The following is a 26,971-nucleotide window of genomic DNA, read 5'->3' on the forward strand; positions in this document are numbered from 1 at the left end:
TTGCATTTTTTCAATTTAAAAAGTTAATTATGCCAGTACTGATTCAAATAAAATCTTGCTTTCAAAGATTAAAAGCTTTTGGGTCTTTTCGGAGGAGTTCACTATAGGAAAAGGTCTAAGCTTCAACTTAAAGCTCTGGGTAATTCAGGGTCCTGTTGGTTCCCTACCAAAAAAAAAAAGAAAAAAAAAATCTATATCTATATATCTATATATATTAGGGATTTAGCTTGGTCCTAGAACCAAATTCCCAAACACACAGAATCTGATTATTTTCTTGGATGATATACTTGCCACACATGTATGTAACACACAAGTCCAAAATATTAACTCAAATGAATGCTTGAAATCATGACCTTGTCTTTTTTTTCAGAAGTTAAACCATTGTCAGGCTGGATTTTGCAGCATTTAGGAAATGGAAAACCCTGAGCAGGATCTCTGACCTACTCTGAGGGGTACGTGACAAACTCTATGCAACTCCACAGTCAAAACTAACATTTCAGTACGACCGATTCCAAAGGCTCAGGACAAAGGTGCCACATTGTGCCTGTTGTTCTATATACCACCCTTAGAACATGTGAACCAAGAGTAAGCTGCCCAGATTCATGAGACATCCATTAGGGAAGCGTGTTCATCCACGCTATAAGAGCTGAAGTGGCAATACCGAACGCCGGCGGAAACCAAGCAAGTTCTCCTCCTGTAGACCACAGGTATATGGCTACACTGCTGTGACATGCTCACGTTATTCCCAGGACAACACTAATATTTCCGCAAAAGGTTGTGCTATGTGAATGTACCAGAGGAGGGTAGTATTTGCTTGGGCATCTCTCCATGGCACTCCATTGTGTTGCTTAGGAATGCCCTAAAATAGCAGGATCAAGGGCTGAAAAATTTCACTAATCTGCATGTCAATTATTTACTCAATCTGAGAAATGTTTCGGTCCCACTGAGTCTGGTATCATTTTTTAAACCTTTTTTATCCCCAAGTACCACCCAGTTTGGAAGAGTATATCGGCTAGTGAACTTTCCTCGGTTCCCCCAACTCCAAAACTTTTGATGGAAAATTGATCTGTAATGTACTGCAGGGTGCCTGGTCTCCCATTTTAATTTAAGGATATTTGAAGGCATCTTCAATGTATTAACTTCTCCCAATTGTGGGATTTTTTTTTCCCCCTGATACTTCTTTAAAAGTCTGTCACCTCCCACTGAAGGATTAGGAACAAAATACATCATTTGTACTTCTTTAGGACTCCCCTTCCCTTATTACGAAAGGACACTACCCCTTCTTATTAGCTTGTTTCCTTCTTAAGAGAACAGCTGTTTGTTTGGGTTTTTTAATCTCACGAATTATGAAAGCAATCCCAATTTACAATCAAAATAAGATAAAAACTGGTTAAAACTAATTCACCGTGCTGTTTTCCTCAAACAGGCAAAAACTAGTGGCTGCTGAAAAGCAGCAAATGTTCTTTTCTTTATGCTGCTCTAGCAGCTGCAGCCCATCTATTTGTTTTATTTGGCCTTTTGAACATCTGCATAACTTGCATTCTTCAGATACTAGGTTACTTCTTTCTGTGGGTGTGGGGGTGGAGAAAGGGGGAGGAGGGATGGAGCCCTACGGTTTACCTGGTGGTTAAATCCACCATACCCCAAGTCAGACATGCAGATTAATGTGCTTTAGATATTTTGTCTCCATGGGAAAAGGAAGGAGAATAAAAAAAAAAGTAAAACTTTTAACCATTCGCTTGTAGGTATGTATCACAAAATCGCTAGTAAGAAAAACACCCCAACAATCCATGCCTCCACAGCTCCAAGAGCATTAATTCAGTCAACTCCTGTGCCTTAATGGAAATTATACTCTGTGAAGAGCTAGAAGAATAATTAACAGATCATCTCTGACCTAAAGTCTACTAATTACTACAACTAAGTCCCTTAGCACAGTGATAGCACAGTAAATGGGCATAAAACATGCAGGTCTTGCCACAGATACCGTTTAGGACTACTGCAGCCACTTTGTTAGGAGAAGAGTGGGTCAAACACCACCACCTAGAATTACTTGCTTTATTTTTTTTCTCCAGCCAGTACTCCATACAGGCTTCCCTGCTTGCTCTAATGGTTTGTGACAAGGAAATGAACGAGAATTAGCAATGGAAGAAGCCAGACAGTGAGAAGTTTGCAAGATAAAAATTTGGTGCCGTTATTTGCCTTGGTGTATGAACCAATACTACATCAAATTGCACTAGTTCCTACCTACAGTCATTACCAAAACCAACAAAAAGATGCTCTAACCTGAAAGTCAGTTTAATCTACTGAAGGAAAGCTCAAATAAACAAACTACAGATCAGATTCAGAGCCACTATAAACCATCAGAGTTCCAGTTCATTCACATCAATTTATATAGTTTGTTTTAAAGTTCAAATAATGGTAGTTTACCAAGCCCCTAGCACAGACCAATAAAGAGACCAGAACAGCAGCCTGAAGTCAGGGGAGGCAGTACCAGCTATCCGGGAAAGAAGGACAGACAAACTCTAGAAAGGAAGAAATGGAGCTGTCAACAGCCAACACTTTCAGAAGCAGCTGTAATAAAATAATACATTAAAACACAAGTAAAAAAAAAAAGTAATATTTCTTACTATGATGCAATCACATTTGCATATTCAAAAATAGGCTTTTACGATATGCTTCAAGTTCTTTCAGTTATACCTCCTAGTTAGTCACAAAGATCAGGTTGCAAACTCTCTGCCATTTTTACACATAGCAACACTCTTTAAGAACCAATGACTCCTGATCTTGGCTTAAGAAATCAAACTGAGGCAGGTTAGACTGTCAATCTGAAATGAATGACACTTAGTTGCTCCATCAAAGCATTAAGTATAAATCTGAAGGAATGTTCACATCCATAAAAGTTTATTTTTCCAACTACACCAGCTGACCTAATTAAAACCTCTCTACCTACAAATCTTGTCCTGCCAAATAAACAGAAATCTCTCTGCCTATTCATTTTTACGCTAAGCACTAGTTTTAAATTTCTAAAGCAGAGAAACATCAAACCAAAATTGTTTTCTTAAGGTAAGTGATTTACTTCTAATTTTTTCCCAGCATTACTTTAATGAACAAATACAGCCCCTGAAAGAAAATAGCGACTGGATGGAGGCGTTACAACTGCTCCTGTCTCTTTTCATCTGGCAAGAAGGTAATGCTTCAAACCTCTTTAATTTTCTATAGCCACTGGGGACTTCGAAGGAATCCAAGAGAATCTTCTAGACGTTACTGAAGATCATCAATAATCGCAACGATGATCTGGTCTCATCCATATTTGCCATTAGCATCTTGTCACGTAGAAAGAGCGGTTGTATATGACATCAGGCATTTCACAAGCCATTTCACATCCCTACCCCTTCCTCCAAACAGCCAGTCTCCACGTATGTGAGAGGTGGATGAAGCTGGAAGAACTCTTACGTAAATGAAAGGATACAGGAACAGGCCAAACTGCCATTCCCTGTGTCAAGGACATTTGGCTAGGGAAATGGGGAAGTAAAAGCTATTACAACAATCTGCTATGCTAAAGACTGAGAAAAGATCAGTCTCAGGTAAACTGCTTGAAATTTCCTGCATTTATAATTAAAGAATTCTCTATCTGGTAGAGGTTATTAGGGGAAGGGAAAAGAAATGCAAGAGAAAATAGGCAGATATCTGACTACAAAAGCAATTCATTTGGACCATTTAGAGAACAAATCCAAACCCTGGAAGTGGGCTGCTACCTTCATAATGGAAATGCCGGTCAACTCTAGCTGTTCTCATCCACAAAAAATAAATGGCATCAACATACATCCAGTGTGTATTTCAATATTAACACTGACACTTTTGCACTACTCTACAATATATTACACCCTCCTCTTTCCAAACAAGCAATTTTTTAAATCAACTACAACCTGATCTGGTTGCGATGTCTTGACATACAAAAGGTATGAAGGATTTTAATTCAGTTAGTTCTGTTTTCTACCTCTGTTAGCCTGTTTGATTATATGTAAAATACTGCCAAACTCATTTAACCAGTCCCTTGCCACTCCATTGGGGAACATATTATCTACACTTCTGTTAAGCACAGGCACGAAACAGTTTGATGAGCACCAGAGTGCTACAGTCATTGATGTTTTACATGTTTTATTGTCATGGCAGCAATACACGCTACAAATTGCAATAAAATCTATTAATTTTTTTCAAGTTCACGGTCGTATTAGGTCAAGTGCTTGTGAATAAACTCTAGAGGATGGAGGACTGGCTTTAAAACTGTTGTTGCCAGTTAGTTAAGTTAATAGCTACATTATTCAGCTCAAATTGTAGAGCTGTAACTTATTTTCATCAGCAATAAAGTGTTTGTAACATAAGTTTCAAAACAGCAAGAGCGACTAAAATAAATATGCGCCTTTTTAAGTACCCTTAGAGTCGCCAACACCACATGAAACGAGGATGTCGTTCTGGTAACAGTGATGCCACACCGTACACATGCCTTAAGTTACTTCATTAGTAACCGCATTTTACCACACAGAATGCAGACCAGTGTTACTTATATAAGCATTTACAGTCTTCTAGTATAACCAAGAGCAGATACGCTTGCTCTGGATAAAATTCTTGTAAATATCGTTTTTCCTCAACGAACTGGTACAAACACAGCATCTCTATTTCTTGGATACTGAATTTTTAAAGATTGCCAGCTCCTCACAGGATAACCAACTCCCTGTTTTTCTGCTCTTAATGCTAGCCAGTTTGACGAAGTATTATTTCATCTAATTACGGAATATATCTCATATCATAAATATTCCAACCTCTACAGCAGGATTCCATTTGTAACTCAAAGTAGTGTAAAAACAAGAGTTAATTGCCTGTACAAATATTTCAGGGTAGTGTTTACGTAATCTACAGTACATTAAGTACCCGAGTTGTGCTCTACTGATAGGTGAAAGAACAACTCTGAAAGGCAACTGCGTTGCCAATTAGCTTTCAACAAATATGTACACAAGCTGTGCTCGCAGGCTCGCGCTCGCTTCCTCCTTCCCCGCCGACCGGCTGCTTTTATCCCGGGGAACTCCTCTCTGCCCAAACACCCAGCTGCCTTCGCGCCGCTGGAACAAGGGGAGCCGGTGTACTTTATCCAGCTGCAGTTGTAACCCACCCAAATTTCACAGTTTAAGATCGTGATCTTTGACCAAAGCCACACTCCAGTCACAAGGACTGAACACAAAACCCTCGGCTAAGTCTGAGCAGGGAGGAAAAAACCAAAAAGGTTTTAAGAAGATCAACTGTTGCAGTTAGTCCAAAGAGGATAAGAGCTTGCCTGCACCACGCAAACACCCCTCAAGTCCCAGCTCTTGTGTGTCGGGTCGTCCCGAAGGAGCCCACGCCAAGAACATCCACACCCACGCGCCGGCTCTCTGCGGCAACACCGTGTTTTTGTCTGGCAGAGCTGTACACAAATTAAGAAACAAACCCAAGTTCACAAAACCACATGAAGAGATTAATGTCTGCAGTCTTTGGGTATCTCTGCACGGTGCTCCGCCCAGAAAACTGACTCTTTTTTAAACTTGGGAAAGCTGACCACCTTGGGCTGAGCCCTGCACCTACAACGCTGTGCTGCTTTGCTTCAGGTACCCAGACTCTGCCACCCACTGCCAGTTTGGGTATCACTGGACAACAGTGTGCAAATCCTTTGCTTTCACTTCATCATTTGCTTTGTACATTACCGCTACCTGCATTATGATAGACTGGGTCTAAAAGGAATATTTTGCAGCTAGCTTTCCAATAAATGCTAAAACATAGCTTTCTGAAATGCTTCCAAGTTTCAGCTCTTTTCATAAAATATTTTTATACACAGACACCCCTGAAAGAGTTACCATTGCAGTTACTAACGTGGAAATAGTCTGCAGAAACAGGAGAGTTAAAACAATTCTAGAATTCTGCTTCATAAATTCCTTTAATTCACATAACTTATGTTATATAAATTACAATTTTGATAATAAGGCATCTGAAAATAAGTCTAGTCTTGTAGGTTGTGTGGGTGTATGGTTATGCTTATGTAAGTTTAGCTATCCATATTGCATTATAAGCATACGTTTAGTATTTTTTCGTGGATGTCTGTGCTCGTTTTGTTTCAGTATTTAGGACAAATGTCACTATGCCATATTGTGTAAAGCTTGTGAAATCTTTTCTTTAGGTAAAAGTGAATGGAGCCAGCTTTTCAGCTTGTACCCTCATGCTACTAAACTGGCTGAAGAGAGAGGAAGGAGCCGTGGTGAGGCCTGAAAGTACGGCTGAGATCTGCGTGGCCTTGCTGCTGGGAACTTAGAAAAGTAACTTCTCTTGCATTTTCTATAAAGCGGCTCACATATGGACTGTGTTACAACAGGAAGGATTGCCTGACGACCAGTCACAGACAGTCTAAAGATACCAAAGAATAAACAACTCTTCCTTTGATTCATTTATGTGTGATGCACAGCTTAACATACTGAAAATACACGGTTCTTCTGTTTGCTAATGCAGTGTATGGCACAAATAAGCTCCCCCATTATTTTTTTTTAATTATTCCTTTGGAAATGCACTGGTCTCAGATACAGTATGTTACCAAGTTGGGATGTCCATTTCCTAGGGTGACACCTCCTCACGGGACAGTGAGCTGAGCATGGTGACACCTCCTCTCACAAACACACATCTGTCCCTGCGCCTTCATGGAGATTGTTAACAAAGGGCTCCAAAGCCCAAGTTCAACTCTAAGCGAAGAAAGTGATTTGGAAAGTAATTTCTGATGTGCTTCTCCCAGATTACGGAGCCCTCGTATCAGTAACATATCCATATATATGGTGGGTTAAAGAAAGAAAAAAAACCCTAAATGCTGCTTAGAATACAAACTCCTTGGAATACATCGCTATAGAATCAAAATAAAAGATTGAAAATACATATGGTGACTATACCAAATTAATTATTAAAGAAGGGCCATATGGAAAAAATTAATTTGCAGGAATAATACAAGTCTTGTGAAAAGCTGTTATTTTTACTTTTTTTTTTTTTTACATTTCAGATTGTGTGTGTGTATATATATATACATACAGCTTCACATATCATACTGCAGTATCTTTTAAGCAGTTGGATTTTTTATTATTACCTCCAATTATTCACACAGTAAAATACGTTACTATGTTTCAGCTTACATTTAGACGTACATAATCATTCTTTTCCATGATAGCACTTCGAAATTTCCGTCCTTCTGCATATACTACATACATTAGACCTTTCCAATTATATAAACTGCGGTTTTATTCCTATGTAATGATGGTGCAACTTGTAAATGATTTATACAGAACTAGCCATGCACTAAATTGCATTTCCTCTTCCTAGCAAAAGGTCTGAAGATGAACAAAAGATTTAAGCTGCTGCTTTTAAATAAAACATACTGATATCCTTCAGCTTGTATTTAGAATTACAAGTACGTGCTTTAAGAAATGTGTGCTTTCAAACTCTTTGGTTTTAATTTCATTTCCCTTTATGTTTGTATACCTGTCATGTTTATGAACTTTATTATTATTGTAGTGGGCAAAAGAAAAACATCAGACTTCAGAAATATATCAACATTTCCAGTTCCCTGTCATTCTCTCTAATCATTTAAGGGCATATAACTTCTGGTTAACACTAAGTATCTAGTTATACTGGGGGTTGGACTAGATGACCTTTGAAGGTCCCTTCCAACCCAGACTATTCTATGCTTCTACGATATCACTCAAGGCAGCACTTAGCCCTGTCCACATATCTTGACATTTTTAAGTGTTGCCAAATTTCTCTTCTTGCTACCACGGCTAAAGAAAATCTTCAAATAAACAAAAAACCAAGCACGCAAAACTAATTTCACAAAAGGCCGGCCTGGTTACTCGTTTGCAGACCTGCACCTCCGTTTGCAATCCATCCCTAGTGCGAAAGGTCCGAGTACATACCAAACATCAACTTTGCTCATCCTTGCATATATTCCTTTATTATTCAACACATATCTATTATACAGAGCTCATTGCCAGAAAAGACAGGCAGGGCAGATGTGCAGAATGTAAGGGACCTTCCTAGCTTTGTTTTTCAACTGTTTAGGATTTCACAGAGAAATAACTATCCCTTGTTTTGTCACTGAGAAGCAAAGTTTTCCTATCATAATGCAGAAAAGGGGCTAAAAAAATAAATAAATAAAAGGAACCTTTGTTTGTAAGATGTAAATCCAATAATAAGGGGAAAACATGGGAATACTTGTTTGTATACTAAGTACACTCACACAGGTGAGGATCCAGAAATTCTGAGGAGTCATGTCAAGTTTTAGAGGCACCACAGTTAGCTCCCAAATCCTCAGCAGCCAGAAGTGCGGCCAGCCACAGTAACCAGTGCTTCTCCCTGGCAGTTCATTAGCCCCACACCACTCTCCCCCTACAAAGCCATGACCAACTTCTGCTGCAGCACCCCCTGCATTCTACTGCTTCCATGTTGATGACAAGATGAATATCGTAGTATAGCCTCAAAAAAAAAAAAATCACTTAAACCAAACCCACACAACTATGTGACTCATAATTTTGATAGTCTGCTCCAGATCAGAAATAAGTTTACATATGTCTAAATACATTTAAGATGGTTGCTTGCAGATCAAAGTTGGGGTTGCTTTGATTTGGCTTCCTGCTTCTCCACGACCATGAAAGATGGAATTACCTCACTGTAGAAATACTGGCGGGGGGGGCTGCACCAAAAGGGAGGCTGCCCGGGCACACGCTGCTCCCTCTCTGACATTGATGTGCATGTGGAATACCGGGAATGTTTTCGCCTTCCAAACCAAACTCCCCCTCGATCCTCCACTAGCAGGATCCAAAGAGGACCCTCCACCGTGTCACACACCCAAGGCCCTGAGGCGGCTCAGCAGCCCCGTGTCCCTCAGCTCGGCTGGGCTGCCACAGGGAACCAGGGCTGGCCCGGGGGCCTCAGCACTCAGACTGACCCCCACAGCTCCTTCAGCAGGACACAGAGGGCAAAAACCAAGCGGAGAGGAGCAAATGGTAAGGACAGCAACTGTTGGTCACAAGGCTTTTGTGTTCTTTCTATATGCAATTGATGTGCAGAGGGAATGGCTGATTTTCGCACCCTCAGTCTTCCAATGTTCAGTTATGTTCCTTCTCTCCTACTCGACTCCCCCCATCTTAAAAAAGCAAATATACAAAAAGACACGGGAGGGGGGAGAAAATAAATCTGCCCTTACTTATAAGTCAGAGAAACTGCTTTGCTTGAGTTCCAGGACTCAAAGTTGCACTAAATTTGCTGAATTTTACCCGAATTTCTGATGCATCACATGCTTTTTAGACTGTTAACATTTATGTCTCTGTAGCACTGATCTTTAGTTGTGCTAATTTTAGAACAATTTGAGCCAACTCCAAAAACAGAACAAAACTACTGAAGCACCACAGACAAAGCTCAGTTAAAATCCTGTGCTGGCTTTACTAAACCGAGGTTAGATACCATATACCTCATCAATGGATTATGGATTAATATTGACTCTTACTCCTCAGCTCACAGTACTTCTCCAACTGTATTTAACAGTTACTACTAAAATTATCAGCATTTTCATTTTTCAGCATTCACATTTTTCTACTACTCTCTCCAACACTTTTTTTTTTTTGGCCCACTGCCCTTCCTCACAGTGTCCATAATCCATGAAGAAGAGATTGCTGATGGCGTTATCACAGGCAAACAGAATGAAGCTAATGGTAACAGGCAGTCCTTGCTAGGTAATTATTATAGGAGAAAGAATGCAAATGAGCCCTAATCTGCCTCACACAATGGCAGAGGTCTCGGATTTGCATTAAACCTTTCGCAGCACCTGCCCAGACTGGGGACTCTGCAGATAACAATGCATCTGCAGCACAGGCTGCTCCTTCTGCCCAGAGCCCTTATTAAATTGTGCCCCCAGCAGGTACAGTTATCCCTGAATGACTTTGCCCTCCTCCTTCATTGCTCCGGTCCCCTCCTCCTTCCTCTTCCCCACCTCAGCTTTGCTGGAAAAAAAGCTAACTGTGCATACCATTTGGCTTGATTCATGTTTACAATGAAGAACAACGCGCTGTTTGGTAATTTTAAGAAGGGGACGGACATCAGGAAACCTCTGTTCTATTCCCAGCTATGTCATTTACTTCCAGGGGACTGCAGGGAAATAATTTTGCTTTTCTGTGCATCCATGTGTTCAGCTGGAAATACAGGGTTGACATTTGTAATGGCCCGATAGACTCATTTTACAATGGCATCTGCCGAAAACTTTCAGGAAGCAAATGCTAGACTTGGCTTGAATCTAGGCTGAGCTCATGATAAGCCGCGGTCCTTCAGAAGCACCACTGCCTAAATCTCAATTCCCCATCTGATAATAGGTCGCAAAGAATTACATTCTTTTCCAGCACTGTGTCCTGCTATACAAGGACCTAAACTAACCCTTGCCAGCTGGGGCCACGCTCAGTGCCCACAAAGGTGTCTAATAGATCTTACAAGAAGGTGCAGGAAATATGCTTGAGGTGCTCTGATCACAGGTCACACCGTTTCAGACAAAAGGCCAGTTCCTCAGACCTTATCATCTCCAGTATCTTCCATTACAGCTTCTTTGGACTAGGAGCACAGGAGCCAAATGTACCAAACCCTTCCCGAGGGAGTCCCTAGTTTGAAGGCATATGGGGACCAATGATGTCTAAATATCCTTTTCAGATTCCTTATACTAAGGGGGGAAAAAAATAATCAAAACTGGATTCTGCAAGCACCATCTGCAACTATTTTCATTCCTTTTCAACCAAGAATTTGGAGACTTGTGTAAGACTGTATCAAGCAACTTAAATTTGAGTCCTAACCACAGATGCATAGTCTTCTGTGCCAGGCCTGGAGGAAGACACTGAGGGAACCTCAAGAGCCAAAAAAATTCAAGCCGTCACCAAAACAACCAGCACAAAGTCACATGGCTACATACCATCACTCTCAATTACACCTCTGAGATACATTAATCATCTGCTGTATTTGCTCTGGAGACAGCTACATGCTTTGTTCTTTCATCTATGAGGGTTTTTTTCTTCCTTTCTGAATTTACCAATGCCAACACTGGCAAGCGGTTCCTCTGGAAATTGGCTGTGAGCACTTTTAAAGCTTCTGTAGCTGTCTCGAATGGGTAAACACTCTCAAGTACAGTCTCTACTAAACTATTGCCAGAAATTAACACATGCCTTCGAAAAACAACAACCACCACCACCAACAGTTAAAAAACCCCCCAGCTATAGAAAGGGCTACCGTTTTTTAATGCCATGTAACAAGTTAATTTTTCAATAATCAAAGCTTTGCTCATTTCCATGTCATGGAGCAGCAGGTGGGGTAGTGGTACTTTATGCAATTACTGGATTAGGCTATGCTTGTCTCTAAATCAGACCAACAGATTGCTGGGATCCTCAACCAACAGCAGTATTGGGCACAAATACTATATGGTACAGTCATTACATCTAAACAATCAGCAGCTAGTAAAAAAGATGCACTTATTTTTAAAATGAAGCTTTGGCTTCATTATGATACTGAAATTCTCTGAAAGGATCTGCTCCCATTTGCAATGAGATTTAAGGCTGTTACCACTGGAAGGACTGAGGTGGTACAATGTTATAAATGAGCAATCTTTACATCAGAAAAGCAAAAGCTGTCTTGCACTGATTAGTTCACATAAAACAAAGGAGGAGATTTTCATTCAACTTGTTCATAAAGCTACAAATATTTTCCCATGTAATCTTTGTGCTAACTTCCCAATGCTAGAAAGCATTTCGTTCGGAACACTGCATCAATACAACACAAGAAAGGGGTATTTTAAAACCATCAACGTATGACAGATATTAGAACCTGCAATTTCCTACATTTCTAACAGGCACAGGTCCAGATTGGTTGCTAATCTCTAGTCTGCTCCTCCCTAGTGACCAGTTACTATCATCTGCCTACTGGTGCCATTTTAATGGAAGCATAAAAACCTTCTTCCAAATCCAGATGTAGTTGTAAAGAACCTCAGATTAGAGTCTCAGATGCTCATCCTCACTTGAACGTCGGAGACAACCACACTGTCGCTAGACCAGCAAAAGCATCGGAGCAGAGAAAGTCAGGTGAGACAGGACAAATGAATTTCTCAGCCACCTGAGCACACCCAGCCGACTTTGCCAGGAGGGGACGCAGGTATCTCCTGCCTGTAGATCTGGGGGGGTGACTGTCCTGGAGGGCGAGGGAGCAGCGAGCACAGATGTGTCCATAGGGAACTTCTGCTCGCACCGTGGCCCTCGGCCCATCGCATAAGCCACGCACTTCAGGACCGCTCTCACATTAAGCATTAACTCGACTGGTTCAGCTGTGTTGCCAAGTAGCCAGTCAAATATTTACAAGGTTTTTAGAAGGTGCTAGATTAACCTCATCCTTTCAGTGCAAAGACAAGGTCCAAGATTTCATTCTCAATTTTGCGTACCCAGAAGTTACACTTCTGACACTTTGAGACTTGCAACAAAGTTGTTAGAAAGAAAAATTCAAACAGGAAAACTAAGAGGGGCTCAACGCATTCTGTAGACAAAATATTGGCACCACATACAGTGCTGGCAAGCAGAGCAGCATGCTGTGTTCCTAAGGGGGACAGCAAGTAAAATCCAGCTCTTAGAGCTGGTGATTGCAACCTCACCTGCACAGCAGCCTTCCCTTTGTCAAGCTTGTCTCTAGGTCATTTTATGGTAAAATTGCCAGTGCGCTTTCAAGGACCTCAACAGCTTTTCCCCCTGCCATTCTCACCAGCCTTTTGAGAGTTTCCGTCTATAGCAGCATTCTCCATTTCAGGGATTCAACCTTTCAACTGAAGCATGCGAGATCACTTATACTCTTGAACCGGGAGCTGCCAGCTTCCCCTTTGTTGCGAAGGGATTTACACTTGAATGGCAGTGGGAAGCGCAGTCTTTTAAGGAAAGGCTGGTGGGGGGAGGACAATTTACTTGCCAGCATCCTATTCTCAAATCACGTTAATCCACCAGCTCAACTTCTCCAGCCCACAGAACTGCAGCAGCCTTATCACATAGCTAGTTTCTAAGGGGTTTGCTGTGAGTCGACTTTTATAAACAAATTGCTAATCTGAGTTGTACTTCAAAAAGGATCTTTAGATGTAGCCATAAGCGAAGGTAAATTCAAGCGTAAATGTGGATGTTTACACCACTTTAACCCAAAGCAAATTACTTAATCCTTCCACAAAGCTTCCCTCTAAATATGTGCCTTCTTTGTCCATTCACTTCATCTATGATTTTTTTAGGTATTTCCTATTATAGCCCTGCATTGCCATGCACACCGTAGCACATCTTCTGATGGCTCCTTCAACTTTTTAAGAGAGACACTGGGGAACACCACATTGGCACAGAAGCACTGTTGAGGGCAGAAGATCATTTAATAGCCCGTGGCATGCTGGCTTTGGTCCTCCATCTAAACATATACACAGGTAGCACATTCCTGGTGAATTTCTGTCCGTAAGTTGTAAATTGGTAGGTAGATACTGGCTGGATTCAGGCTATGTTAGCAGTTACCAGGCAGTGTCATATTGCTGCCTTTAAAACAGCGTCACTCTTGCAAACCCACGCAGGGGTTTTGTTTGCTTTCTGTGTATGTGTAACGCCTGCCACCTCCAAAGAAAAATAACAGAATCCAAAGTATGAAAGTTGGCAAATGCTGGTCTCTGGCAAAGAGGAAGATCTATAAGAAACATTTCTTTTTCTGTTTTTAAATGTTACACCTGGTTCTGATTTGATTAAATCTCCTGTGTTCTGAATTGGCCACACATTGAAGCACACACAGAGCACAGGCTGCAGAGCGCAGCGAGAAAAAGGCCAGTGCACGCCAAAGCTGGCGGCAAACCACAGTCCCCGTGAAAACCATGTGTGCCAGACACCAAATATTCTGCATTTTGCTTACTGCTAATAAAGCTGCTTCACTTCATTAAAAGCAGCTTATCGTTTTATCTACTCGCTCTGATTAATTAACCTCTGGTTAAAATGAATGAGCACTTGATTTGAGGATGGTATTAATGCGACACCAGTGAACCACCACTCGTGTACTTCCATCCTTTTTCTTTTATTCTCCATTCTCCCTATACCAACAGTGACTCATTAGGCCATTTGGACTGACACCTCCAGCACTCTTCAAGCACACCACAAACACTTTATTATAGAGAGAGGTGAGGAAGGAAAGGTCTCACAGTCCACAACTCATCCAAGGCTCCATTTCCCTGCTGGAATATACAGATGGATATCATCTACTTCTCACTGTAATTATGATCACAAGTTTGGAAAAAAAACCAGCATGGTAAGAAGAGTAAGCCAGAGAAATATAGTGGGTTGCTGGGAACGGGGAAAACAGTACCATTAATACATACAACTCATTTGTCTTTCCAGAATAAGAGAGTTTTAAATATGAGGCACAAACAGCAGTTAGTTCCATCAAAAACCTGATTTTCTTAGAGAGCAAAGAACTTTCTCCCAAGCCAAATACCATGTGCTGCATATGAATAAAGACAGCTTCTGCTACAGTATATGCCTACAGATTTCACAGTTGCATATTACCGCCAAAATCTCAATTTCTAGCAGCAAAAAACGTATGTTACTGTTCTTTAGCCAAGCATCTGAAGACTGAAATATATCATAGCTGCTCATTTTGCTAGCAAACAGTGCTTCACTCCATATACCCAATTTTCATATCTGTTCAATTGATTTTATGAATGTCACAAATACCCAAAGGTGTTTGGGAAGTTAAAAAAAAAAAAAACCACAACCACAAACCACCCAAAAATCAAAACACACCTTCCCTTTTTCTTCCTTTATCTTCCTTGAAAAGCTAAGCATCCATTCTTTTGCAATAATGCCCACAGAGATGATGGAAAGATCATTAGGCTTAAAACTGTAACAAAATTGTAGTTTGAGGGAGGAGTGGAAAAGGTGAGGGGAGGGGAAAATAAAAGCTCCTGGGTCACTCTAACATTTAGGTCTAAATTACTATTCAGTCAAGGTAAACCATAGGTAGAATATTATCGAAGTGACCAGAAACTTTGTATTTATGTTACAAGCAATTTAAGAGGTCTCTTTCAAGAGAAGAGCGTGTTCAGGTTACGAACCACAGAGTATAAGCTCAAGCCTGAAATTCAGGGTCCAGCCAGACAAGGGTACACCCAGGAGGGCACCAAAGGAAGATCTGGTTCACATCACACAGCAGGGCAGTAAGTGACCATGAGTCACTGGTGTACTTCATCTGGCTTTTAACGCCATCAGAACCGGACCAAAAATGTTTCAGACCACATGTTACAAAGCACTTCCCAGCATAAATTTACCCAGCCAGTTCAAATCTGCACAGAATTTTCTAGACAAAATTTCCTTATAACTCAAGGCTTCCCACAGGGTCAAATACCTCCTGTCCTGCAGCCGATGTGAGCACAGCTCTCTACTGCCTGGGCTAATCGAACAGGAGCTTTCCCATGGGGGAAACCCAAAAGGGATGAGACACAGGATGAATGATCCCCCACTACCACCCGAGTTGTAAGTAGCACCCAGTCCTCCCAACGCCCCAGGCAGCACCACATTTTCTAGACACCTTAAACCATGCGTATGCTAGACACAGTAGAAAAGAGAGAAACAAAACTGGGAAACATGGTTTTGAAACATCAACTCTCTATTTTGGCTTCATATTTCAAAATGCTTGGTTTAGGGAGAAAAATTCTGCTGGTTTGTTTTTTCAGTTTCGTTGGTTGGTTTATTTTGGTTTTGTTTTAATAGGCTAATTATTGGAACATATAAGAAATTCACCGACATTTTTGCATAGCTGAAGGACGGGGCAGTACGCACCCAGATGGGTCATTCCCTAGCAGAACAGTCATCACTTGCAAAGAAATGAGGCAACAAGATTTCTTCTATTGCTAACTTCAACAACATTCCAATCTGTTTTGGACCTTCCAGGTTTCTTTTCGAGGGAATAACAGGTAACATAAGCAAAAGCAAACCACCAAAACCTGCCATGTATGTGTTACACTTTGCTCCTCTCAGCCACTGATTACGGATTAGCACCACAGGCTCCTTCCAAAAACTCCTTCCTCCAGACTGCTGGTCTGCAGTCCCGCTGCTCTGCAGCAGCCGCTGCAGGTCGTTCAAGCGGAGCGCCTCCAGGCAGGCCTGCACAGCTCCAGGGAGCACAAGAAGCCACCTCAACGCCCAGGGCCATTACTTACACACCTGGGGTGGTGGTGGGCAGACATCGGGCCTCCAGAAGCATCCGTTCAACCCCTGGGAGTGCATGCAAAGAGGAGCTGACCAGCGACCCAACTGCACTCCATCGGAGTGCCAGAGCAGGGAAGGACACGAGGCCCCAGTACAAGGGAACGCGCCACTCCGCGTAGGACTTACTCCTCGATAAATAAACTCAGTTTTATATTCAGAAGTAGGTCTGCACACCTCAAACATGATGGCCACGAGGAGTACCAAAACCGCCACTGCATTAAGGACAACTGAGGCAGGCAGACCGTAACTGCTGAAAAGTGGAGCAAAGCCAAGGGACCTATCTAACACCAAAGAACTGAAGGGTTTTCACCAGCCACAACAAATGGTCATTGCCATAGGTACTCTACAAGGGGAAGGCAATCCCTTCCAGCCCTCCATGCAGACACGGATGCCCTGAGGCCAGCCCTGGCAGTGCTTCCCCACCTCTCCTTCCAACCCTGTTCACTTATCCACTCACTGGGACCTGTGAAGTCTGCTGTCAGAGAAGGGCTGACCCAGACAGCTACAAGGATAAGGAAATTCAAAATCATGGTTCTTACCACCATTTTAACCTAGCTTCTTGGCTCTAGATATGTCAGATTTTTACTCTGCTTCTTAGTATTTCTTAGACTTTTTATATGGAACAAATGATTTAAGAACAATACTTAATTTGAGCCCTGAATTCCCCACTTTCTTTGTGTTTAAAACCAAAGATATTTAAAACAATCTTTTTGGAAGTACAAAATAAGCATCCAGCTTTCTGATAATTTTTTTGCACACTACATAGTAAACAGATTCTAAACATACAAATGACCTGAGAAATTTTAGAGGTTTAAATCTTTTCGATATGAGAATAAAAAAATTAAAACCTGTAGCCTTCACAAAATAAAAATCAGAAAAATATCAAAGGTTTCATTAAAAAACAAGCGAGCACAGCCTCACTGTTAACATAAAGTTAATTAAGCACTCAAAGGCCTTAAGCAGCGATAAAGTCCTGATCTCAAGTGGGAGACAGTTAAGGCTTTGCAAACTGAGGGCTCTGGAAGAACCTGTCATTTTCTCGTAAGGTGCAACATAGCTTTGACAGGCATTGCATTTTACTGAATGCAGTCGCTGAATGAGAAATCCCAACCCCAAACGTATATCAAAGGATTTGGGGAAAACCAAGACTTGAAACAAACACCTTGTTGAAACACTCTACAAAGGCTCAAGAGCTATGAACCTGATTTATATATGAAAAGAGAAATACAAACAGGATAAGATTCCCACTGACAAGTTAGTTATTACAGCATGCTGCTGAACACAGGCAGTGTTGCCCACCCGAAACGTTAGCTAGCAGCAGTATCACCTTTCCTTTGGAGATGGTTCAGGTTGATACAAATGAGAAAGCAAGAAAGGGAGAGATGAGGCTAATAAAAGTTCTTTCAAAAATCAGTGCAAAATCATCATTCTAGATGCACTAATAAGAAACACAACTTCTGAAACAATCTGAAAAGAAGTATGGTTGCTCTTTCAAAGGAACAAAAACATTGAAAATTCTATTTGCCCAAACTGAGTTAGAGGAAATGGGGGAGGAAAGCATAGCATTACAAGCGGCAAACAAAACACAGCAAACTGTGGGCCGCTAGCCAGCCTGATATTTTGCTGCTTTGACCCTGCTTTGCCTCTCCTTTCTATCCCCCTCCAACATTTCCAGTCTGGGAAGGGATATATGCTTCCCCACCCTCCACCTTTCCTGAACCTGCTCTAGTCCAACACATGGGCAAGAATTTCCTTTTGCTTTGGTTCTCAAATTTCACTATCACATCCAGCTGCTCCTCCCAAAGCTTTTTACCCCGAGGAATACAGTCTGCATGACTGCATTTGATAATACAGACTCTGCTGCTTAAATGCCATACATTTGCAGACGCTTAAAGCATGTTTTACAAAGGTACCATAAAGGGGTTCAGCAACATACACTTCCTGGGCACGCAAGTCGCTGCAGCAGCTGGAAGGGGACCCCGTGCAACACGGGGACGGTTTCTCCTTGCGAGGACAGAAAGGAGCACACAGAGACAAGGTGTTTGTGCTGGAGCTGTTCTCAAACCAGGGCTTTGGAGGGACAATCTGACACGCTGCGACTCAGGAAGCCTGTGCAGAGTAAGGAGAAGGGGAGCAGTAGACAAGGAACACCCTCCAAATTTCCACTGCCTTGCAAGAGGGACAAATGGATTAATCCAGCCAGAGGGAAACGGCAGAGGGCTGTGCACAGCCTTTCAGCTGACCCTACGCACCGAGCAGAGGCACTTGTCTCCACTGCACACCGCTGCGTAAGATGTGTGCTGGGACGGAGGCCAGAACAGCCGCCGATGCTCACGATCCTGCAAAACAGCTTGCGAGGCTTGTGCTTCCCTCAGCTCCCGACGCAGGGAGTTTGAAGGCATTCAGAAACTGTACAAAAACTCGGCTGGAGCCACGAATCTTAACAGCAGCTTTCTTCCATACCTGCAGTGCAGCCAAGCCTCCCACGTCTCAGTGTGCCCCAAAATTCTGCGTTTCAAAGGAATTTTGCAGAGCCTTCACTTGTCTGGGAGAAAACAGGTTCAGAGGCCACAAGGCAGCTTCTGCGGGCTCCTCCTCCCAGCAAACCACAGCATCACTTGCCTGACTGCAACAGCACAGGCAGCTGCATTATTCAGGCTGGCACCAAGGAGAAAAGCTATCATCCATTTTTAAGTTAGATTCAGGAAACCAGCTGGGGACCAGCAATTGCCATTTTTGAAGTGCAGGAAGAGGAGTGTAACCAGCCTTTCCATAGTAACAAAGATTAGCAGCCTGGAGTCTGACACTCCTCCTGCATTAAAAGATAGGAGACAAAGAGACAGACAGGTAATTACACAGAAGGATCCCCAGGGAAATTGCGAACTCCTCGAGAACCCTTTAGCTGGTCTATATGTTTCTCCTTGTCTCTGCTTCAGCTGAAGGTCTCCAAGAAACATTTGCCCATTAGGTCATTAGCTTTATTGCTGAAGGTAGCCAGGCAGCTGGTAGCGGCCATTCAATAAAGACTTAGCTTCCCTCTGCACTGTCAAGAATGAGATGGAGAATGAGAAAGAGAACATTCCAAGGCACATTACCTGTCTGCAGCTTATCCTTGATAAGTTAGTGTACTTAGGCAGTCTGTGGGGTCTGACAAATGAACTCTGACAAATCTCACTGGGGCAATTTAAGACATCATTGCATTGCGCTGTCTTCCCAAACCCTTCACAAAGGTTGGTACCACAGAGCAAATCTGGCAGAAAAATTTATATCACGCATTGGCCTGCCCAGTTCAGAGTCGAGCAAGTTAGCATAAACCCCTTCTCAGAGCTGGTTTAAGTTAAGACATCAACCGTCAACCAGAATGGCTGAGGTCTAGACAGAAGATACTGCCTCTACTACAAGGAGCATTAAACTCTATCACAAAGATGGAACGGTAAATGACATCTCGAAGCACTGCAGCCAGTTCCTAAGCACATAAAAATCTAAACATCAAGTTTCAGTACTAAAATATATGTGCAATTTGTCTAGCAACTGACTTGAGTCTACTCAAGCAGCTCAGGATGCTCTATGAATCACAGCACTAATTTTTTTGTACTTTCCATATCCTGAAACATAAATTGAATGTCTTGAAGTGGAAAGACAGGCATGGATTACATGTGGATCACATCACCAGATAACCACAAAATTTAATTACTTAGAAGTATTGTAAAAAAAGGCACTGCATTTCAGCTCTCACCTACATTTTGCATTTCTGCCCAAAACTAAGAAACAAAGTCTGGAGAGGTGAAAAATTGCTACATACTTCCAACTCTTCACAGAACACAAAATACGGCGCCAGAGCTGGGGTTCCAGCTGGTTCCTGTCTTATTGGTCAGTGGTACAACAAGCCATGAAACCATGAAGGACCACAGAGAATACAATTAGGTTTAGAGAGGGGGGAAAAAATAAAACCTATATCTGATTAGGTGTACATGTATGATAATAATAAAAGAAGCACTTTTGGAGACACGATTCTTCATCTTGGCTTCTCCAGACTTAACTCACAGTCTTTTCATCCAAGCTTATACTCAAAGATTTAGTTAGTCAGTCTCTCATACAACGGTTACATGATTTTTTTCTCTGCAAGCATTTAAAATGTATCTTGTCTTCTACTTTTTTTCCCAGGGGACCATATCCTGAACAAAGAAGTAGAGCAAGAAGCACACAAAGCTTCTGTTTGCATCACACTGTTAGAAGGGCAATCCATATTAACCAGAAGACTTGTGTAAACTCTATGTAGACGGGTTTCTTCTAACGTCACCCTCCCTTCCAGAAGGAGCCGAGAAGGCAAGACACCTCAAAAAGCAGATAACAACGATTACCTCTTACCTTTCTGAAGAGGCCGCTGCCAACTAGCACATTCCTGAAGCTTCTAATTCAGCATGAAGAAAAAAAAAAAAAGAAGAAAAAAAAAAAAAGAGCAGGGAGTTGTTGTCTTCCTCAGCACAACAGTATTTCCTAAGAAGTAAGAAGGGGAAAAAAAAAAAAAAAGAAACAAGTATTAGCTTTCATGTTTTTGAAGAGGCTACAGATAACAACTCCTTGGAAAAGCTACCGTGCCTCTCCTTCTCCAGCCCCAAAATACCAGCTTGAGCTGTCCTGTATTTTCTCTTTCTATCGTCACTTTATCAAAATACAGAAAATGAAAGTCAAGTCACCCAATACTAAGAAAAACAAGGATGGATTCATGTCAGAATGGGACAAAGCCCCATACTAGAATGGGACAAAGCCTCATTCAAAAATGTTCTTGAGTACTAATTCTATTAAGTAAATACGCATCAGCCAAGCTCACACCCACTTCTGTAAAAATTCAAATGAGCCACATTTACTATCAAAATAGTTGGCAAAAGGCAAATTCCAACATGCATACTGAACATACAGGTATATACTGACGTTCAAATGCTTACATCCTCCCTGCAAGGATCATACCTAGAATTGTGAGCTATATACAACTAATCGTAACTTCTATTTCAAGACAACCACTCTTTTTCTTAAGACAATCTATTTTCTTAAGACAACCTATTCCAGCTATATTGAATCTTACAGTAACAATAAGAGAAAAAAAATTTAAGTATCAGAATGAAGGGAAAGGGAACGAAAAAACCTTTTTGTGACTAAAGATACCATTGAGAAATCCGGCTTCACTCCCATAAAACCACAATCCCTCACCTCAGACCGTATCTCTCTGCCCTACTCCTAACGTGAATTTACAGACACTTACAGACACCCAGATTTAATGGGCCCCTCCCTACCTCCAGTACCTGCCTCTGATGAAAGGCAGGAAAATCAAGTGGAAAATTATTTTAAAGGGTGCATGCAAGACATTAACATATTTGAGGAAATAGCAATCAAGGTTTTCCATGGGGAATGAGCAAAGGGAAACACATCGAGTCTGTTCTCTATCACATTTTGTTGGCTTATATTCATGCAGAAAACTCTCCCCTTTTCTGTGCCATGGAAAATCTGAACGCAAGTTCTCAAAATAAGGAAGAAAGTCTATGCTACCTTACATTTCCCCACAGACCTCAAAAGGACAATGATCCTGTCTGCTAACAGTATGCGACTGCATATGGATCCCTGTCTCCCGAAAGACACGTTTATACAAGGGGCCCTAACAGGTAGGAAACAACACAAAAGGCAGCGCTCCCGTCACAGCATCTCCCTCAAAGCCAACCGCGTCTGTCCGATTCTAAATGGCCGCAGTTCCCGCATTTCTCTAGGGGACAAAAGCTCTCTTCTTCTCTCCCCCTGTCAGCAAGACTCAAAGCTGCAAGAACAATTCTGTCCAGATTCCCCTCTAGATAGGCAATGATTTAAAGAATTCATGAAGTAACGGTGGCAGTGTAAATAAACAATGAAAAACTAAATAAAGATCACAGAAGACGACACAGAAAACGTGCACTAAGGAGAAAAAGAACAAGACTCAAAACTTCTTCTGCCTTGTTATGTTCACCCATAAATAGGCCTAGCAACAATCCGACAATGTGAAAGAATGGATTCTGACACAAAAGCGTACCTGCTAAAAACCTGTTCCCTAACACAAACCTTCCCACATTGTTAATTCCACCTGCTCAATGTCTTACGCTCCTCAGTCGCATTTCTGCTTTCTGTCAGATTTCAGCCCTCTTGTACCAAGGGATCCAAAGCAACTTAAGTCAATGCTTGGAGTACTCAAATTGTTATGCTTTTTTTTTTTTTTTTAAGAAAAAAAAAAGGAGGCAAACAGTGCTACAGCCCTCGTTGTGGGGACAGGGGAAGAAACCACCCTCAGTAAATTGCTCCTGACATGTGTACATCCTGAGGCCATGTGCTAATCAATACTGAACAGCTCAGCACAGACCAGGTTGCAAAATACAAGGAAAAAAAAAGAAGTCTCCTCCTCTCAACCACACACTATTTTTGCATCCTTAAATCAAATGCATCATTTTTCTTTTTCATTATTAAATCTAAAGGATGCTTTAGACAGCATTTTTCTCCCTGCTAAGAGAAACCCCCCACATATGTCAGGTAAAGTCTGCTAAGAATTGATATACTGGTTACATTTCAAGTGCCTAAAAATTTTACACTCTCATCCTCTTGCTGGAAGAAGAAATAGCTTAAAGCAGACATACAAGATTTGGAGGAAGGATATTTTTGATCAAACATAAAACTGAGAGGTGGCAAAAAAGAAGGCTAAGTGCAAAAACCTGAAGTTTTTTTAACAGCATTTTCAGGAAGGCAGAAATCTGTCAATTGCACCACTTAGGGATGTAGGTTTAACTTAACATCACTTGCCCCAAAGAAAGAAAGATCACTGTTTCCAAATACTATGGGGGTGGGAAAGAGCAGCATTACCCAAAAGTCAAATTCTAAGTGGAGAAATGTAGCAAAATGACTTATGATACCAGAAGACTTCACTAAATTTCTGGCAGGGCCGAGATCATCTGTATAAGAAAAACGTCAAAACGTTTGGGGTACACAGCCACTACAGGAAGGAAACAAACAGAAAACTGGGAAACACTGTATGGAAACCCAACAAAACACTGACATCAGCATTAGATAAATGAAGAGACATATGTTAAAACAAACACCCTCAGATGGTACGTGAGTCAACTTCTGCAGTGGATTTAGCCGAGTAGCTTTCCTATATCAAGCTTAATAAAAATAATCCTTAATTCCACCGGCCAGAGTTGGCTTTTCAGTAAATCTCACACTATGCATGCTGATTCTGGACAGTACCCGAGAGTTAACGACTGAAACCTGGAGTGGGGAGTCTGAAATGTTATCTTGACTAAAAATTAACCCTTCTTTCCAAATGACCAGTGCCAGATTTAATCCTCCTGCTGCACAATCAAAATGTAGTGTTTCTGCCAGGTATTACCCACATCTCACCCACCTCCCACAGTTAAATGCAAAGATCCTGCATGACATTTGCCAGGATCTAGTTCTTCATTTAATCGATCCAGAGACATTTTAAAGTTCAAAAAATAAAGAGTTCTGGGAAAGTAACTTTCCCCACTTGCAGTCTGCACCACACAACCGGCAAAGATAAGGGTCACATTATCCTGTCTGACCCTTGCCAGGAGCCCCATCAGCCCCTTGGGGAGCCACTCTGTTAAAGGGAGCCTCTATTATACACAACCAATCTCAAAGATTTTCTAGTTTTTTTGGAATTTCTACCTCTATGATGTTTATGACTTCCCGTACGCCAAGAACTAGAGAAAGGAGTTGGATCAAAGCACTGCTGTATGTAGCAGCCCCCTCCCCAAACCGTGACAAAGCACGGTTTAAAAGGGGGGAAGGACATCATCACCACCTCACAAAATTTACGGGGGAGAACGGTTCTCAAGGTTCTTCAATCTATGTTTAACAAACGGCTACTTTTCTTCAGGTGAATTATATGCACACTCGGTGTGGACCTACAGAAATAGCTCATGTTTATATCATAGTAAAAAATTGTTTTCCTTTTTTCTGTTTATTTTTCAACCTCTTGATCTAGGACGGGTAATAACTCTTCCATGAATATCTATTGAGGGAAGAAGTAACCTTAATTTCTCATTGTAAAAAACAAACAAGCAAGTTAAGAAAAAAAGGTAAATACCTACTCTTAATCATCATTATGGAACCAAAAAAAGAGACCTTTTTCCATACACGTTCTTGTACAACCCAAAGTTAAAACGTTTCTTAGAGGAGTACTATAAGTATCTCTCACATACCTTACTAAAATATATTAGTCTGTAGCGTCTCTGCCACTAACGGTGGTGGCACCTCTCAGGTGTTTTGGGAACCCTTCCTTAACTCTCCAGGCAGGACTCTAAGCCCCGTGTTTCAAAGCCAGGAACTTCACTTCTCCTGCGGCAGGTTCCTTCTCCAAGCTGTCTTTTAATATCTACAGTTTGGACAGAGTCTGTAGGAAATGAAACTTGCATTTAACATAGCGCTTACCTACAGCCACATAAAGAGAAAAAGGTAGAACTAAACAGACTATCATTTAATTTTGTAATAATTAAAAGCATATCCCTATTATGCATGCATACGTGTGTGCAAGCATACGCATCTGTATATACAGGGCAGGGAAAGCACTCCCACCACAAACACCTGTACTGAAGGTATTTGTAAAGAAACAAGCTTCTTCAAACATAAATACCATTTTCCCTGAACTGCACAAGGACAGGAAGCTCTTACCAAGTATCTATTGAAAATAGCCATGAGAAAGTTATCAAAATATTTTTGCAGAAGCACAAAGGGTAAAGACATGGTAAGAGTGAATCGAAATACAGATCTAAATAGATTTTCCTTTGATTTGCCTGGGTCCTAGTGAACTAATGGGATCTACCCATCAATAGATGTCTAAATATAAGACTCTGCACTTTACTTACATGAAATATAGTTCCTAAACAAGAAGTATAATTTTCATTAATTTGAACCACCTTTATTCAAATGCCAAATGTATTATATTTTTATATATTTAGAGGTGTTTTAAAAATTCTTTTATGCAGCTTAAATGTTACACCTATCTGTACTTCCTCGTCCGCTTTTTTTCAATCCTGAAAAAAAAATCTCTTCCCAAAGTGACATTTGTCCATATGAAAATAAAAGTCTACAGAACCACTATTCATACGCATCTGTTTAGATAACATACTTATTAAAACACACGAACCTATGCATGACATTTATTTGCCAGTCTAACTGCAACCACCACCAATAACGTAAAAAAGATTTAATTTTTCTCTTAACCACTAAAAAAGGTACATATCTAGCAGAAGTAAGATTTTATACCTCGTATTTACACGCAAAGCCCTGAGGACCAAACCCAGTGCATCCAAGCACAACGGAAGATGCTCATCGCTTTAAAAATTTCATCCCTTTCCAAGAAACAGGGAGCGAATAATTTTTCGAAAGGTTTATTTCTCACTTTTAAGCTTGGAAGAAATTCTTTCTCTAAAAGCCACGCTCCTCAACCTTTCCCAAGTGACTGAGGTGATGGGATGCTGATGAACCAGCTAAAATAACAGTGTTATTGTGCAACTCAGGACTAGGGCATAAGGGACAGGGAAGTCGGGCACACGGCCACGTCCTGGAGAGCAGCATCGACCCGGGGCTGCCCCGGGGTGGCAGCGTGGGCTCCAAGTGCCACTGCTGGTGGGCCCCGTGCCGACGTGACCACAGACACCTCCTCACCCAGCGCGGCCACCGCTCTCTGTGGGGCAAGATCAGGCGCCCAAGGGACACGGGGTGGGGAGGGGACACACAGAAACATTTGTTTTTCGCAAGATCTGTCTCCATCTTACAAGCCTGGTTTCGTATTTTTCTGTCTTATTCTTAATTAAAAAGAAGATACGCTTGATGTCGGAAATCTGTGTTTTTTGAAGCTTGAATCACTTAGCCTATTAAACCCAAGCCTGTAATATGGGTGTTATTTCTTAAAAACATACAGTAAATGCATTAAATTATTGATAGTCATTAAACAGGAAAAAAATTTAAACAGCTCTCAGCTTTTATCAATCATTAATGCAGTTTCCACTTGCGCATCTCACTGGGTTGCTATCGTATAGCACAGAGCAGAGTACAAATCCTGAAGGCATGAATTCATTTTCTCCTGACGCAGAGTAAAAATATTCTTGGCAGCAGGAGAGAGGCTAAAACACGAAGCAGAATGGTTGAAAGGAGGCTTCTGTCTTTTGCAGTAAACAGGTAGCAATACGAGGGAGCAGCAATTTCAGGGGCCGAGGCCCATCCGCTTCCCCTCATCTCCTGTAAGGGCCAGTAACAGCCCCATCCATCACCTCCAACACTCGGCAGCCTGCAGCAGCTACAGCCACGCCGACAGTGTTTACAAGTTTGATCTCTATTTGAAATATATGTTAATTCAACGGCATATGGGGGGGGCGGAAAAAGAAGCATTGAGGTAATGGTGAAGCATCGAGCAACTTCAACAAGACAAAGATTTCACCTCAAGCTGCACACCAGCTAGCTAGCCAGTAAAACAGATAATGTGCAGAAAAACCCAACTGTCACCACACTGACAGCCTCAGCTCAGAAAAATGACGGAGACTTAAGTCTCTTGAAGCTATTGTGAACCTTTACTGGGGCAAGTTATGACTAGACCTAAT

General features: G+C 41.5%; 1 protein-coding gene across 4 annotated transcripts in view; it reads right to left on the reverse strand.

Annotated features, from left to right (window-relative positions):
- ZMIZ1 (zinc finger MIZ-type containing 1) overlaps window positions 1-26,971 on the reverse strand; it is a 346,635-nt gene that overhangs the window by 276,139 nt on the left and 43,525 nt on the right. For all 4 annotated transcript variants that reach the window (XM_065638909.1, XM_065638910.1, XM_065638911.1 and 1 more), the window contains exon 2: window positions 20,709-20,837. The gene's annotated coding sequence lies outside the window, so the exon portion shown is untranslated. The remainder of the gene's footprint in view (window positions 1-20,708; window positions 20,838-26,971) is intronic.

Source organism: Caloenas nicobarica, chromosome 7, assembly GCF_036013445.1.
Source record: "Caloenas nicobarica isolate bCalNic1 chromosome 7, bCalNic1.hap1, whole genome shotgun sequence".
NCBI lineage: Eukaryota > Metazoa > Chordata > Aves > Columbiformes > Columbidae > Caloenas > Caloenas nicobarica.